Genomic DNA, 16798 nt, shown 5'->3' with positions numbered 1-16798 from the left:
TTTGGAGCAAACAGCTGTGATGATTTACTTACGTTTTTACCTTTGCATGAGTACATATGTAGGTGCATGTGCTGAGCAGGCCATGTAGGGAAAACTTGAATTAGTGAAAATATTTATAGTATAGAATTTCCGGTATGACAGAGCGCGTATACGAATAATGATGTTTCATAATAGGAAAGGAGTTTGTATGAGTTTCCGCATAATGCTAGAAAATAATACTTTATTAATGCAGTATTTTCTATTATTTAACCTTTGAAAATGTAGGTTTGATGGACAGAAAGTTTAAAAAAAGGTCGATGTTAACCATAGAATAATTTTATGTTATTTTATGAAAAGGCAACAAAGTGCACATTTTTCTTATATTTTCTTATAATTTCGTTTTGCGCACCAAGCCCAGCCCATAGGGAAAATTAGAAAATTTGGTATTGCTGATATACAGGGTTTGATTGAAAAGTAATAAGCATTTTTATTAAACCTTTTGGCTTATACAACTAATATGCTTCAAAATAGGACCCTTAAGCGTCAATACACCGCTGGTAGCGGCCCTTCCACTGTAGGAAACATTTTTTAAACTCATCCGCCGGAATCGCGTTCAATTCGGCTGTCACAGTTCTTCGGACTCCCCTTCAGCTTTCTTTTCAGGCACCGGAACAAGAAGAAGCCCGGAGGGGACAAGTCTGGGTTGTAGGGAGGGTGCGGAAGCACCGGAACTTCCATTTTGGCCAATGCAGAGGAAGGCGGTGTGCGCCGGCGCATTGTCGTGATGGAGGGCCCAATTGTTGACGAGATCGGACCGAACTCGGGCGACGCGGTTTTTCAGCCGACGGAGCACTTCTTTGTAAAATGCCGCGTTTACAGTGCTTCCTGGAGGTACAAACTGTTTAGTTTTATGCAAAATTTGATCGAGTACGTTGCTCCAACGATCGCTGCATTTTCGCCACTGCAAAATCCTAACACACTTTTAAAACAGCTTTCACGCGCGGAGCGGTGCTGACTGCACCGCTGTTGCCAGCGAACTGCGACCGGTTTCTAGTAGAAGGGGAAGGTCCAACGATCATTTTCCCCCACCAGCCGATTCGGTTGATCGCTTGGCAGACGCTCCGCGCGGGAAGGCTCATTACTTTTCAATCAAACCCTGTATGTCGAACCCCAACGGATTGCATTTGCTGTAGTGTCCGAAACAGCTGTGCTGCTAACTTCGCCTTTAGACGGCCTGCATGCCTCACAGTTAAATGTAGGCCCTGAAGCATGTGCGTTATTCGAGCATCAGACAATGACGTATAACTAAGTATCTGAGTGATAAGTTTTGCCGTTAAAAGCGTGCCTTTGTATAAGCAGGAGTCCCCAGAACTTTCTGAGTCCTGCGTCTATAGTACTAGGGTCAAAGGGTTTTCGAAATAGCGCGGGAAGACAAGTAGCTTTATCTGTTCTACGCCTTACTAAGCAATAAGTAGTAAATTCCCCTTGAACAGCAGTCAGTGAGATGTCAAGGACCTGATAGGAGAACCCTTCCTGGCTAGATCATCAGTAATTTCATTACCCTTTATGCTCCTATGTCCTGGAACCCAAATCAGGGAAATGTTACTTACCCACTCAAGAGATTTGATCTCCTCCTTACAGGAATTTACCAATTTGGATATGCACCATGGCGTCGTCAGTGCCTTGATCGTAGCTTGACTATCGGAAAAAATGTTTGCTCTGAATTTGCTATCGGAAATTGCTCTGAAATAAAAAGTAGCGTTTCCAAGAGGACACCACGGCTTGATTAAGTACATAGCCCAAGATGGCCGACACAGGGTGGAAATTAAACATCTAACACTGCCTTTCATTATTTTTTTCATGAATTCGGCTGAAATTTACTACGAAAGCCGTGCGTGTATGTATGCACGTTGTTAGAGATTTGCAGTACGAATAATAAATGTGAAAAACTTGCACAAACCTGGAATTGCAACACTTTTCACGTATACTCGAAAGCGCTATATATCCCTCTATTTTCCTACCGGGTGTGCAAAGTCTCACTTTGAATGCATGGAACAGAATATGTTTCATTTGACTTTTTTTTAACAAACGGATCAAACGCGAACATGCATGCATACCTAAGTAAAATATAATGGTCAATATGTATGTGTGTATTTATGTATGTGTATGTGTATGAATGCATGTACATATGTTTGTGCATATGCGTATGAAGTTGCGTTGGCGTTAAAGATACCGCTAAAAAGTGTTTGTGCTGAAAGCAGTTGGAAAGTTGTGACACGTGACGATTTTGTCGATTAGATGAATGAGTTTGCAATTTAATGGAGTTCGCCTTGACATTGTTTCCTCTGATTATAACAAAAGCGGTGGAATATTTAGCTACCGCTTTAAGAATTTCCGGAAAATAATAGAAATAACGATTTTAGCTTAGGTGTGTTTATGTGTTTTTTTTTACCTTCATATAATGTTTTTCGTGTGTGCTGAAAATTTATTTCGAAAATTCTTCATGGTCATTTCTTTTTTAATTTTTCCTATTTTATGCCTGAATTACAAAGAAATGGTTACTGCTTCAATTGTTTTGAAACAATGCGCTTTTTAAAACGAAACCACCGTCTTGAAACAATATCTCTTCTTCTCTCCTTACCTCTCTCTCTCTCTCTCTCTCTCTCGCTCTCTCCCACTCGATCTGTAATTCTCCCACTACTACCATCTCGCAATTTCGTATGCTCTCCCGCTCTATACACTGCAGATAGACAAAAAGTCGACCAACAACAGCCGCGCTAACAGAATTTTCCTCTTTTTCTTTTTGTCTTTTCAGTCTCTTCCGTGGGCGATCATCATCTTCGGCATGGCTTCGTCGAACTCCGCCAATGGACAAATTTATTATGCTCTGCCTATGCATTTCCAACACAACGTCAAGCAACTGTAATTCAGTCAAAAGCGAGATACCGTTTTGAACGGACGAATAATCGGCGATCGTTACTCAAGCGAAACAAGTTGAAAGATTATTGATAATAAACAAAGTAGAAGCAGAAATAAAGAAAGGCTATTTAGAATTCATTAAAAAACAGAATAAAGAAAAGAAATCTAGCGGCAAATTACGTGTCTGTTTTAAAATACATCTTATTTAAATTTTCTGTTTCTGTGTGCGTGCAACTGTCCACGATAATCTGGTGTTAGTGAAAAAAAAGAATAAAAATAAAAAATAGAAAAAATTCAATCAAGCACAACAAAATGACGATATGGCAATAAAAATCACAAATTTATTACAAATTCAACGTTTACGAGTGTTAAATAAGTGAAATTAAAGATGAAATAAAAAAAAAAAACAATAACAAGTTAAGTAGATTTGTGAAAAGGTGTAGAAGTGCGGTAAGCAGAAAAAGCGAAAAAGGCAGAAGTCTGAAAAAATCGATGTCAATATGTGAGTTTCGAAATTCAAGTGCGAAATTTTGTGAAATATTGAAATTAACAAGAGATACAAAGGCCTATAAATAAATAAAAAAAAAATTTATATATATAAAATACGAAAACGAGGTGAAAAGAGTTGTGACATAAAATTTGGAAATTTTAAAAGTGTTACTAAATCGAAGAATAGCGTAAATAAATTGCGTTTTGCTAACGCCGAAAAAGGGGATTTGAAAGGTAGGTGAAAAAAAAATAGCTTAAACAACTCAAAATAAATTTTAAGAAGTTATAAAGAATGGTTAAGTTTCAAGGGCCGGTGTTTATTTTGAGTAAAATACAATTTTTTTAGGAAATGATTGTCATTTCTCTTTATTATGATAATATTAGTACGGCTCAATGACGAAAAGAATAAAATATCGGCGGCCTCGGCGGCACACCTCCATCCGATGGTGAAAATTTTCGATGACGCTGAGGTATAATTGAGGTTCTATGCCGTGAATGTGCCGAATTATCTCATTCTTTAGCTTTTGAATTGTTGCTGGTTTATCAACGTACACCTTTTCTTTCAAATAACCCCAAAGAAAGAAGTGCAACGTTTAGGTGTGGTTCACATTCAAAAGCCGCCCTTGAAATTTAACTACCCTTTACTAAAATAAAAAATATTTTGAAATTATTAATAAAAAAATATATAAATAACTTTGGCGAAAAAATAATTTTCGCGCGCTTAAAAGCAAATGCTACAATATATCTATCATACCTACAGTGGACATCACTGGAAATCGTACTGACACTGCCTTTTGTTGGAATGTGTGCAATATTTTCATAATTCATTGATTTTTTTGTGAATTTGTTATAAAAATTTAATTCATATACTAAAAAAACGTATAATTTTCTGAGACAAACTTTTTAAAAAACTTAAAAAAAATAGAAAAAATTTAAGTAGAATTTCAAAAATTTTAATGACTGTTTTTTTTGTTTTTTTTTAATTTTCAAGTATGCAGTCTTGTGCGCCTTTAATTTTGTTATCAAGCACCGCATTTTTGAAGTGCCTACTTTTAATAGCTTAAAAGTTATACGGATTTTCGTTGAGTATGAATTCTTGTGTAATAGGACTATGAATAAGTTCGTGCGGTTTTTTTTCGAAATTTGAAACTTTATTGACGTAAAATGGTTACAAATTTAATATTCAAAATATTGTCCATCGCTTACTACTACTTTTTCCCATCTTTCTGGCAATTCACGGATTCCCTTTGTGAAAAATTCGGTCGGTTTTGCCGCAATCCACGAATCGATCCATTTTTTGACTTCATCGTAATTACGGAAGTGCTGGTCAGCCAGGCCATGTTGCATCGATCGGAAGAGATAGTAATCGGATGGCGCAAGGTCTGGACTATACGGCGGGTGGGGTAGGACATCCCATTTGAGCGTTTCTAAGTATGTTTTGACCACTTGTGCAACATGTGGCCGAGCATTGTCATGTTGCAAAATAACTTTGTCGTGTTTATCGGCGTATTGCGGCCGTTTTTCTCGCAGTGCTCGGCTCAAACGCATCAATTGTCGTCGGTAGACATCCCCCGTAATCGTTTCATTCGGTTTCAGTAGCTCATAATACACAACACCCAGCTGGTCCCACCAGATACACAGCATAACCTTCAGGCCATGAATATTCTGCGCCGACGTCGATGTTGAAGCATGCCCAGGGTATCCATACGTTGCCCGACGTTTTGGATTGTCGTAATGGACCCACTTTTCATCGCCAGTCACAATTCGATGCAAAAAACCCTTTCTTTTGTGCCGTTGAAGCAGTTGTTCGCATGCCATAAAACGGCGTTCAACGTCTCTTGGCTTCAATTCATACGGCACCCAATGGCCTACCTTTCGGATCATTCCCATGGCTTTTAAACGTTTGGAAATGGTTGATTGATCAACTCCCAAAGTTTTTGCAACCTCTTCTTGCGTTTGAGCCGGATCTTGATCGAGCAATTCCTCCAATTCGGTATCCATGAACTTTGGCGGCGCACCCTCGCGTTCTTCGTCTTCCAAGCCAAAATCACCACTTTTAAAGCGTGCAAACCACTTCTGGCACGTTCGCTCAGATAGAGCATGCTCACCATAAACTTCCACCAAGATACGATGACTTTCGGCTGCTTTTTTCTTCATATTAAAATAATGAAGAAGAATTCCCCGCAAAAACACATTATTTGGCACGAAATTCGACATTTTCAAGTGTGGTAAAAATATTGTTGTTTACGCTTCAAATAAAAAACGTATACTGACGTTTGTGCCTTACGACAGTAGCTCTCCAATGAATGTTTGGAAATGTGGATCGATGGAATAATAATCAAGTTACGCCATCTGTTGTAAAACCGAAACGAACTTATTCATAGTCCTATTATTTTGCTTCTGGAGAAGGCGCCTGTCAGCCTGTCATCATCATAACATCAAAACATATGATTTTCAGCGACACTCTCTATATACGCCACAGGCATACATACATACATACTGTATATTATATATACCTGCATTCATCTTTGGCGATACTTAAAACTCCGTTTGTTTAGCTGCTAACATTTTTCTAGATTCTCCCTGCAGTCAAACCTACGAACTACCTTACAACCAGTTTGCTTTGCAGCTGAGGTAGATCAGCTTCTACCTTCTTTTTCTACCAATGCTAGCAACTGGTATTTTCCCATAGCGGTTTCCCACGAAATGTCAATTGTCAGCCGCTGCATCAGCTGAATGCCATTTTGTAAACAAATAAACCTAAATATCAGCGCTAATAAGAAGTAGAGGTCAATAACTGAGCCTCGTTCATAATGGACGAGAGAGAAGATGATTGCCTGCATTAACATTTATATGGGTATAATCTTGCAAATTTCATGCATCCTCAATATTTGAAGCATACTTAGTTATAATAAGACATATAACATCTCTAAGTGGGCGTTTTGTAACTAGACCAGTACTAGTCACTTTCGTACTAGTATGACTTCTGCCATCAAGTGACATAGTTTGACTTTTCACTATTACTTGCTTTATTTGCATTTGTATATTGTATTTCTTCGTTGTGGGAAACGGATACGCCGCAATATGAGACATGCAACAGCGCAGTTGCAGCAATAAGAAGAAAGAAAATACTTAAGAAAATAAACAAATTACTATTAATTTTATTTGTGTTATCAGTTGAAGGCAACAATGAAGTAGCGCCCACGCTTCGTACGTCATTTACTATAGCAAAGTAGCGCGAGCGTTTCATTGGAATAAGGCGACAGATACGAGCATTCAAGTGATACTAAAAGCTAACAGAATTTATGTATTGTAAAATGTTCATTTAATTAAAAAAATGCGTTTTGCCAAAAAAAAAAATATATAATATATAAAAATTAAGAAGATCGATAGCGAGCCTAAAAACATTATTTTCTCAACTCAAAGAAACTACACTATGCTACATTGTTTTTCCCCAAGAAAAGGTTGGTTGGTTTTGGTATGTTTTAGTACGCCGAATTTCAATTTAGTTATAGACATCTTGCACCACATCACTAGCTACAGAAAATTTTCTTCAAGAAACGCATTTTCGCAATTTTTTACAAATGCAGCTATTGCAAAACAATAACTTTCGAGTTTGCAGTTATTGAAAATTGAAGCAAATATTTTGATCAGCTGCTAGCCCAGGAAATTAGCCCTGTCTAGTATACCGATTCTCACCCTATCAGCTGCTGCTTTTCTTATAAAATTTGTTTACAAGTGCTAATACGACACAATAAGCATTTAAGCCTTTCGCTTTCATGTGGTGAAATCAGATTCTCGATAATCTCCATACGAAATCGCAGTGGTTTCTAAGAGATGCGACGCGTTTATTGGGGATTAATGCTAACCATAGCAGGCGCAGTTCTTTACAGAGCTCTTTTCTGTTATTGTAACAGCATCAAATGCTTTATAAATGTTTGGGGAATGCTACTGGAGTAACAGTCCTAGTCTGGATCATTCCGGTATGTTATTAAAATGGTGGGTTTCCTGAGTATCTCTTCCAAATTTCTTTTCAAATATCTCATAAAGTGCTTGCTTTATGGCTGATAAAATATTCTTCAATAGTGGTATAGCATAGAATAAACTTCATGATCTTGGATACTAAATAAAGTATATTATGGAATCTCATACTAAATAAATCTTATAAAAGGTGGCGCAAAATTAAGCATCCAATTTTTTTTTTTTAATTTTTTGCTAAATAAAAAATGACTTTGAGTGATGGAAATCCTTACTTTGACCTTTACGCGGTTCATTTCTTATCTCTTTGTATACTGGCGCAAAATTAATCATCCAATTTTGTGTTTCAATAACTATTTTATTAAATAAAAAATGATTTTGAGGTATGGAAATCTTTATTTTGACATTTACGCACTTCATTGCGTGTCTGTTTGTATACTGGTGCAAAATTAATCATCCAGTTTTGTTTTTGAATAACTTTTTTATTAAATAAAAAATGGTTATGAGTAATGGAAAAGGAAATGGAGTAAGGAAATCTTTATTTTGACCTTTAGAGATGGAAATCTTTTTTTTACCTTTACGCGCTTCACTAAGTGTCTGTTTGTATACTGGTGCAAAATTAATCATCCAGTTTTGTTTTTGAATAACTTTTTTATTAAATAAAAAATGGTTATGAGTAATGGAAATCTTTATTTTGACCTTTACGCACATCATTGCGTGGCTGTTTGTATACTGGCGCAAAATTAATCATCCAATTTTGTGTTTCAATAACTATTTTATTAAATAAAAAATGATTTTGAGGTATGGAAATCTTTATTTTGACATTTACGCACTTCATTGCGTGTCTGTTTGTATACTGGTGCAAAATTAATCATCCAATTTTTTTTGAATAAGTCTTTTATTAAATAAAAAAGTGATTTTGAGAGATGAAAATCTTTATTTTGACCTTTACGCACATCATTGCGTGTGTGTTTGTATACTGGCGCAAAATTAATCATCCAATTTTTTTTTTGAATAACTTTTTTATTAAATAAAAAAAATTATATTGAGAGATGGAAATCTTTATGTTGACCTTTGCGCACTTCATTGCGTGTCTGTTTGCATACTGGCGCAAAATTAATCATCCAATTTTGATTTTGTATAACTTTTTTACTAAATTCAAAAATTATTTTGAGTGATGGAAATCTTTATTTTGACCTTTACGCGGTTCATTGCTTCTCTTTGTGTACTCGATATACATTTGCAAAAAATATAAATTTTCCGATGGAGGGATTAATTTTGCGCCACCTTGTACTATGCACATTAACGAAAGTTATGATTTTGCAGTGAAACCATAAAGATTTTCCAAAGCAAAAAGCCCCTCCCCTTTGGAAAAATATTTGTCTGAAATTTTAGCCATGACTTGCAAAAACAACTAAAATTAGTATAAACAGAAAATTTTCCATTCAAAGGGTTAACAGCAAGTGTTAACATAGAGCTGTAAACTTACATGCATTGAGACCCAAAAAATTCAGCTGCTAATAGTAGCTAAATTTGCAAATATGCTTGGCAAAAATCTATGCAAATTAAAGATTTTTCAACTCAATAATTTTACTTAAAAATACTTATTTACTTTGAGTAGGAGCTTCTTCGCTCTGTTTTTTAATTCTTGATTTTGTCACACACCCCTCTTTCGCTTACTAGGCATTCTTTCAACAATTTGAGTAAAATTTTCTCTAAACTCTGTGTGAGTTGGAAAATTTTTAAGGCTTACTTCGAAGCTTTAGAATCTATCAAATGAGGCTAATCACTTTCCAGTTATATAAAAAAAAATTAGTATTTTGTTGCATAGTTTTATTAAAAATACCAAAATGTATTTCGGTGCCCGATCGACAAACAAAATTGAGCTACATCAAGAACGAGCACAAATCGTGTCACTTACTTTGGTCTAATTTGCATTGTTGTCTTTTGTCTTTTCGTGTGTTGCCAATTTTGTTTCGGACTTTGCATTTATAATAAATAAATTTAGACGCGCTGTTACGAATCATCAGCAGGCTGTAAATTTGAAACGCCACGGCAAAGCAAATGAATAAAATCAGGTTCTCGTGCCACGCTTCTAAACTTCGATTACTTTTTTTCATTCCTCATTTCTTCTCGCCCTATTTTCGTTTTTTCTTTTTGTCGCACGCAAAACTTTCAAAACGAAAGTTTCATACGCGATTTTGTCAACTGATAAATTTATACGAATTTAGAAGAAACAAAATTTAGTTGGCATCAGTTTTTATTTATTTATTGCTGAAATTTAAAAATTGCGTGGGTAACACTAATTTTTTTAATAGCTCGTGCATGTGATTTATGGTTTCGATCACGGCCGCAGCTGTTCGGGGCGCACGAAAATTATTTCGAGTCTGATACCCAAGTATTATTTATAATGGGAAAATTTGAGTACGACGGCCGTTTTGTAATATTCAGTACGTTTACCCGTCCAATGCGTTCCAGGATTAAGTAACGTGCGAAATTTGCTCAGCTTTGCTCATCTGTGTATGTTCCTTTGAAACTTTGTATTGTAAGAATAGGTTCCGAACTCCCTTGAGTATGCGTCAAAATTGGCATAAAAAGACTTGAAGGGTAGTAAATGAACACAATAATACTTTTAAGAAGTGAGCTTTTCTCGCAAGTGCATGTCAATTCCCACGACTGCCGGTTCTACGTTATCGTATTGACCCGTATATATAGCCGGCCAAACCATTCCCTTAGAATCCAACCTTTTGCCCAATTATGATTCTAAGCACAAGCAGCTTGTTCTGAAACTGACTTCTTACTTAAGCCAAACAATTTGAAACAAACAAATTCATAGACTCTCCTTTTAAGATCAATACTCTCGAGCTGGAAACATTATTAGAGATGCTTCTTTTACGGTACATAATTTGCTGTTTCATGGCCACAGTGGGTGTGACGCACCTCTGGAACTTACCATGCTGCACCGACTTAGCCTGATAAATAAAGGATGTATTTTAATTCACGAAAATTTGTACTGACGTGTATGTGTAATTTATATGAGTTTCGTCTAAAGAAATGTGGAGAAAAGTTTTTGAAAATAGAAAAAAATTTGTGGAAATTGTTTACAAATTAGAAAATGAAAAATGTCGAAATAGAAAAAAAATTATGGAAATTAAGCTTGAAAAAATAAATATCAGTCGGCATCCTTCTTATCACTTTGGGTTTACACAGATTGAAAACATTAGAAAATACCAAGGCGCATTCATTAAAGGTAGGTGGTGTCACTAGATCAACAACACTGTTCTATACGTTTGATTGACAAAGCAAAGTATTGAGAAACTAGAAAACAAATAATGAATTCGCCTTGTTTCATTCTGAGCTGACAGCCACATGGAGACGGCGGAAGAAAAGAAACAACTCAGCTGATTTATCAACACCACCCTTAATAGATTCGCCTTGGAAAATACGAAAAATTACTTGCGCTGACTTCGATTCTTTCACGTATTACAACGAAGCATTGCCGAATTGATCAGTTACGTCAAATCATTTGCCAAATTTACTGTCTCCGGGAAATCGCAGACAATGAGAGCTTTGTGAATGGACTGGTAGTCCAATAAACATTGAGGTTAAAGGTTAGATTAGAAAACGAGTCGAATTCTAAATCTTTAATTAAGGTAGAAGGTTAGAATACGATTATCTACAAAAGGGGAGCTTAGTTCTCGATATCGAGAAAAATGTTAGATATCGAATCGTATTCCAACGAGTTTTCAACGCTCAATGTCCTGCTTCTTTTGTAAAACATCCTTTGAAGTTTTGTTTCATTAAATCTTTTTTTTGTTAATTTTTTTAATATTTTTTTTTTTATTTATTTATTTATTTATTTTTTTTTGAGGAATACCTTTTTTAATTTTTTATAAGACATATTTGCTTAGTTTGCAATATCCCGTTTTTGGATATGTGTGTGTATACATACTTATGTGATTTGATTTTCTTAAAGCCTTATTGATTTCCTAAAGTCTAAATTTCTAGCTAAAATAGACTTCAAAATTCAATGGCGTTAACTATTATTTTATTGAATATATAGCGAATTTTTTTAATAATAATAACAAACTCTTCTCCATTGCCAGGCCTTAAATCAGGTTTTTTTTTTTTTGAAATTTTCTCTTCAACACCTTAGAATGCCGCCTTTGATCTGGACTCCTCTCGTTGGGACTGCCTGGCATAGCAACATTTCAGGTGACGAAGTCTTTATTGCACTCATAGCCATATGACTCCCTTCGATCTCAGCCAGCAAAGTTAATTTGAAATGATTAGAACTGACTTACATGCGCAAATGAAAGGCTTCCTAATTCTATTTCTATATTTTTTGTATAATTTAGCAATCCTTTTAAACATATTGCTACGCAGAACTGACCTTATTTTTATAAATTTTCTAGTTGTATATGTATTTCTAAATAAATTTGAACTACTTAGTAAAACGTGAAATAATTTTTCCCAATGCACATTTGGCGCCATCAGCGCACACATCGCTTCATTTGACCCCCCACTGGCGTCTATGTCTATACGCGTGCATGCCCACTAGCCCACTCATGATTTCCATAAGTCAAATCATTGCTGGATTCAAAGTGTCGCGCCTGTCAGCATGCCGCTAAAATAACTCATGCATACACACATACATACATACATACATTTCACATATATACTTGCCTAGAGTATTTTATAAAGTATTTATTTCTAACAAATAACTGTGTCATTTATCTTTTGAAGAGAATAAAATGAAATGAAAGTATTAATAAAAATAAGAACTAAAATTTTTGGACAGCTGTAAATAGTAAATACGAAAAATACTAGTGAAATAAAAAACATACGCAGGCTGAATTAAGAAAAGATGAATTTGTTGAGCAGATTAAAGCAAGTAAATAAGTCAAATATGCGCTCAAAAATATGATAGATATAAAGGGTGGTTAAGTTTCAAGGGCCGGTGTTGATTTTGAATAAAATAATTTTTTTTAGGAAATTATTGTCATTTCCCTTCATTATGATAATATTGGTATGGCTTAATTACGTATGGAACAAAATGTCGGCCAAATGGCCGCCGTGGACTTGGTGGCACACCTCCATCCGATGGTCCAAATTAATGTGCCGAATTATCTCATCTTTAAGCTCTTGAATTGTTGCTAGCTTATCGACGTACACCGTTTCTTTCCAATAACCACCCTTTATCTACTTGTACATATGTATATACCCAAATATAATTATATACCCCTCACATTTCCCGCAGTTAAACCTGCCAGTACTGAACCAACTTCCGACCAGTCTACTTTGCAGCTAAAATAGTTCATTTTATAGCTTTTTTCAGCATTAGCAACCTGGCATTTTGATTAGCATTATACCATTTAACGAGTTAGTCGGACGCTGCATCAGTAATATGCCATTTAACGAACTTTTTAGCCCAAGCATCAGTGAGAAACCAGTTAATGCATAAAAATTCACCCATCTATTAAAATGTATTTGTATCATGTTCATGTATCGTTTCGCGCATCTCAACGTTTAAATCACTCTTATTAATAACAACAAAATAATAACTGACCATTTTGTAACTGGTCCAATACTAGTCCCATTAGAACTAGTACGTATTCTACTCTCAAATACTTGAGTCGTGAATCAGAGTGTTTGCTGCTGAGTAGTTTGACTTTTCACTGCAGTGTTGTATGAACAAATGCCCCACATAAAAATACGAAGTGGAGCAATCGTGCGATTATGTCACACCAAGAGGACTTCAGCGGGTAAAGCGACCGACAACAACTAGCAACTCAACAACTAAACAACTCGATCCCACTACCCACTGACTTATTTACACGCTCATTTACCCGCGCACTCGCACGATTGGGCGACTTTCTATTGTTGTAAATTGAATGAAATATCCGCACCAAACATTCAGCTTGCATATCCATTCGTACATATAAATTATGAGCTTTTAGGTTTGAATTAAAGCTTTTGCAGTGAACCATTTTAACCCGTAAACTTTAAATTGACACTGCAGTTCCACTTAAATTGAAATGAATGACGTCCACTAAATTCAATTCAATTGAATGCGACATGCACATACTTACACACACATAAATACTCGTACACAAATATTCAAACTTAGCCACTCGGATGGGGTTAAATGCTTCAATCTGCAACTTACATAAATAAAAGTGGAAATGAATAATACATAAATTAATATTAAACCTCATAAAACGTAGTTGCAAGCCTCTGCATTTTCCAACTATTCAAAAAACAAACCAAACAAAAAATTAAGAGAAATAAGACAATGACCTTAAAAATTTAATTTCTAAGCATTTACATTTTCGACAAGCAGCCACAATTTTCTCTACAATTGTTAAACAAATTTCCGCATAAAAGAGAGATCTTCAGAGCGAACAATTTGCGTACTTCGTAGGCGTTTGACGTTTCCCTTGAAGCGATCCTTGTGATTTAAGGCACGTGTGATCACTTTCGCTGACTGACTACCTGGCAGGCGCGGACTTGGTAACTATGCAGGTATACGAGTATATACTTGCGCATACATATATATGTGCATACACATATTCGCACATACACCTGTGTGAAAAATTATTGCAGCGCAACATATTGCAAAGTTTTGACAATTTTTTTTTTTTTGTTTTTTTTTTATAAAAACGTTGTTTACCCTACAACAAAAGCCATTTAAGTTAAAATGTCAAGCTATTCACAATATTAAAAAAAAAAGTTTTAAAATTTCATCAAAATTTTCATTAAAGTTTTTAATAAAAATTCGAGTATGCAGTTTTATAGCTCATAAAAATTTCGTGCAATAAAACTTAAGTTTAAACTAGCTGAATAATCATGTAGATTTGCGAAATTTTTTTTTTGGTGGCGACCTTTACATGTACAAAACTTTCAAGCATTCATTATATGGAAGAAAATGCATAACATCAACAACAAAAAAACCTATCGAAAATCATTAAACGGGCAAATTATCGAAATTGTATGGGTGACAAAACTCCATATCCGCAAAAAAAAAACTAAACAAACAAACATAAATAAATAAACAGTCAAAACTTTGCAATATCTCGCACTGCTATTATTGCCAACACAAGTGTACCTTCACACATTCTTATCTATTTATCTGTTTTATGATGTTGAGATTTCATATTTCCCCGAAGGTCGCAGGTCTACCTCCTGCTGAAATACTCAAGCACTCAAGGCTGTGGGCGATCGACCAGATAACGTTCTTTCCAGATAACTGCTAAGTAGTATTTACAATAAAATAATTGCGCAAACCTCAAAAGATAAAAGTCATTTAGCTGAAGTGTTAACAACTCAACGGTGTTTTTGCTAGGCATGAAAATGTCGAAAGATTTGCCACGATGAAGATTTGCTTTGATGAAAATTATGCCAACTTATGCTGTTGTTTGAGTGCTTTAAAAGTGGCAACTCTGTACTGTACAACTGTAAGAGGGCTGCCAAAAAAAGTTTTATGATGCGCAACAACTAGAAGATAACAACTATTGGATAAATTCAACTGAAATTAAAACCATTTAGTACTGGCTGCAACTGATGCTCTTGAGCGGAGCAAGCAAAAAAGAACACAAAGAAGCTTATAGAAGACATGATTGCTTGATTTAACAGCGCGACACACCTCAGCCGCTTAATTCATGTGTGGTCAAAATATTTTTAGAAACCCTCAAAAGAAAAGCACTCACTACCCCGCCTGTCATACCTACAAGAAATCGCGCCTTCTGATAACTGGTTGTATTTGACGAATCACCGTTTTCATACTTTCGCAGAAATTGTTGTCAAAAATGACCTTTGGGTCTGAAAAGTATATTTCTCGAAAAAATTGAAAATTGGTTGCTTCACCCACCGACGTCCTTTTAGTGTGACGTAATCTCACCGTTTCGCTTTACTTCGTATTTTTATGTGACCGACTTGCTAATCAAATACTGCTATGTAAAGTCAAACTACTCAGCAAACATTCTAGTTTATAAACTGGTATTTGATATTAAAATGTGTACTAGTTCGAAAGGGACTAGTATGAAATCAGCTACCAAAGGACCAATTGATGGTGTATGCAAAGTAGTATTTTGATAGTTGCATATCTAAGAGATGTTTGAGGTCCGATACGGAAGTAAGCATGAAACACTTTATTTAAAAATAAACATACTGAAAACTGTGTTCTTGGAAGATCTTAATTGGCTAGCGATGAATGTAGTTTCTCGTCAAGGCCGGATTATTGGGCCTCCTTTACCCCTTTCTATAGTAAAGTGAAATATGACATAGTAATATAAAAAAACAATAATATTGCCATTGGGAATATAAATTAAATTTTCACTTGATGAAATATTTTCCAATGTCGAGGAATTTGAGCCCGATCCGATTTATAGCCTGTCAGTAGTCTGACGAGTGCAACGGTGAGCATTTATATTACTGCATCTCGACTTTCAACTCACGGAGCAGACTACCGGTATGTCTAGCATACAGCTCTACCTGTAGAAACTATTCCCTTTGTTGATCATTGCAGTAGAAATCCAAAAACGTTCCATGGTGATAGATCGTCGTCTATCTTATCTAATATAGGCCCGGAAGACAGCATGGTTTCGGCAAGGCGAGATCAGAGGGAGAGGGGTGTTATATGAGAGGGATTAAGTGGCTCTAAGAAGAGGTGGTTAGTGTCGTGCGGGGTACCTTTACATGGCGCACATATGTTGAGCATGTCTGAAACGATTTTGTAGTTGAACCTGGAACAGTTTCCAGAATGTGTGTAATTTTGCCAAAGTAACGCTGGTCACACGAGGCAAAAGAAAATTTTCGTTTGCAATGGGTGATATTTGTACCCACAGAACGACATCAGGGAGAGTGAGTTCATAAAAGTAGGTAGTCAGGAACTCTCGATAAATATCGCTTAAAACCTGGTTGTGTGGCCCTGGATCTCGTCAATTCTGACGTACCAATCAGGTGGCTCAATCTCCAGGAAGTGTCTATTAGGGTAGGTCCTAGCTTATAACCCAGCGCGCATAATATTGCACTCCTTAACGGGAGCATAGATGTCTCACTGTGCAGGGGCTTAAATGGAGACATCAGTAGCCGTTTTGGTTACAGTATTTTGACAGGTTTGAAGTCCCTAGTTCGAGGCGCTGCATAGTTTCCGTATGCAGAAGGTCTTTAGCTTCTCTTCCTTGCCATTCTTTGTATCCTAGTAGTTCCCGACTCCAAAATTTGAGTGCATAATTAAGTACCTGCTGGCTAATCCGCTTCTTCTGGTAGCATACATAAGACTTCTAAGGCGACAAAACTTTGGCAGGTTCTTACTAAATGTCAGCTGATCACTTCAATGGTCTGCGAATAAACCGATTAATAGATCAATGATAGTAAGAAAACGCTCGAAGTGCTGCTGGAAGTCCGCTTTTCTAGCTGGACTGACATTTTA

The 16798-nt window shown here is 36.0% G+C and overlaps 1 protein-coding gene across 1 annotated transcript in view; it reads left to right on the top strand.

Moving 5' to 3' along the window:
* The first annotated feature begins 2826 nt into the window (after positions 1–2826).
* LOC128858064 (protein folded gastrulation) overlaps positions 2827–16798 on the top strand; it is a 139787-nt gene continuing 125815 nt past the window's right edge. The window contains exon 1 of the mRNA XM_054093998.1: positions 2827–3621. The gene's annotated coding sequence lies outside the window, so the exon portion shown is untranslated. The remainder of the gene's footprint in view (positions 3622–16798) is intronic.

The sequence above is a fragment of the Anastrepha ludens genome, chromosome 3 (genome assembly GCF_028408465.1).
Source record: "Anastrepha ludens isolate Willacy chromosome 3, idAnaLude1.1, whole genome shotgun sequence".
NCBI classification, from domain to species: Eukaryota; Metazoa; Arthropoda; class Insecta; order Diptera; family Tephritidae; genus Anastrepha; species Anastrepha ludens.
This window is presented reverse-complemented; position numbering and strand designations above follow the sequence as displayed.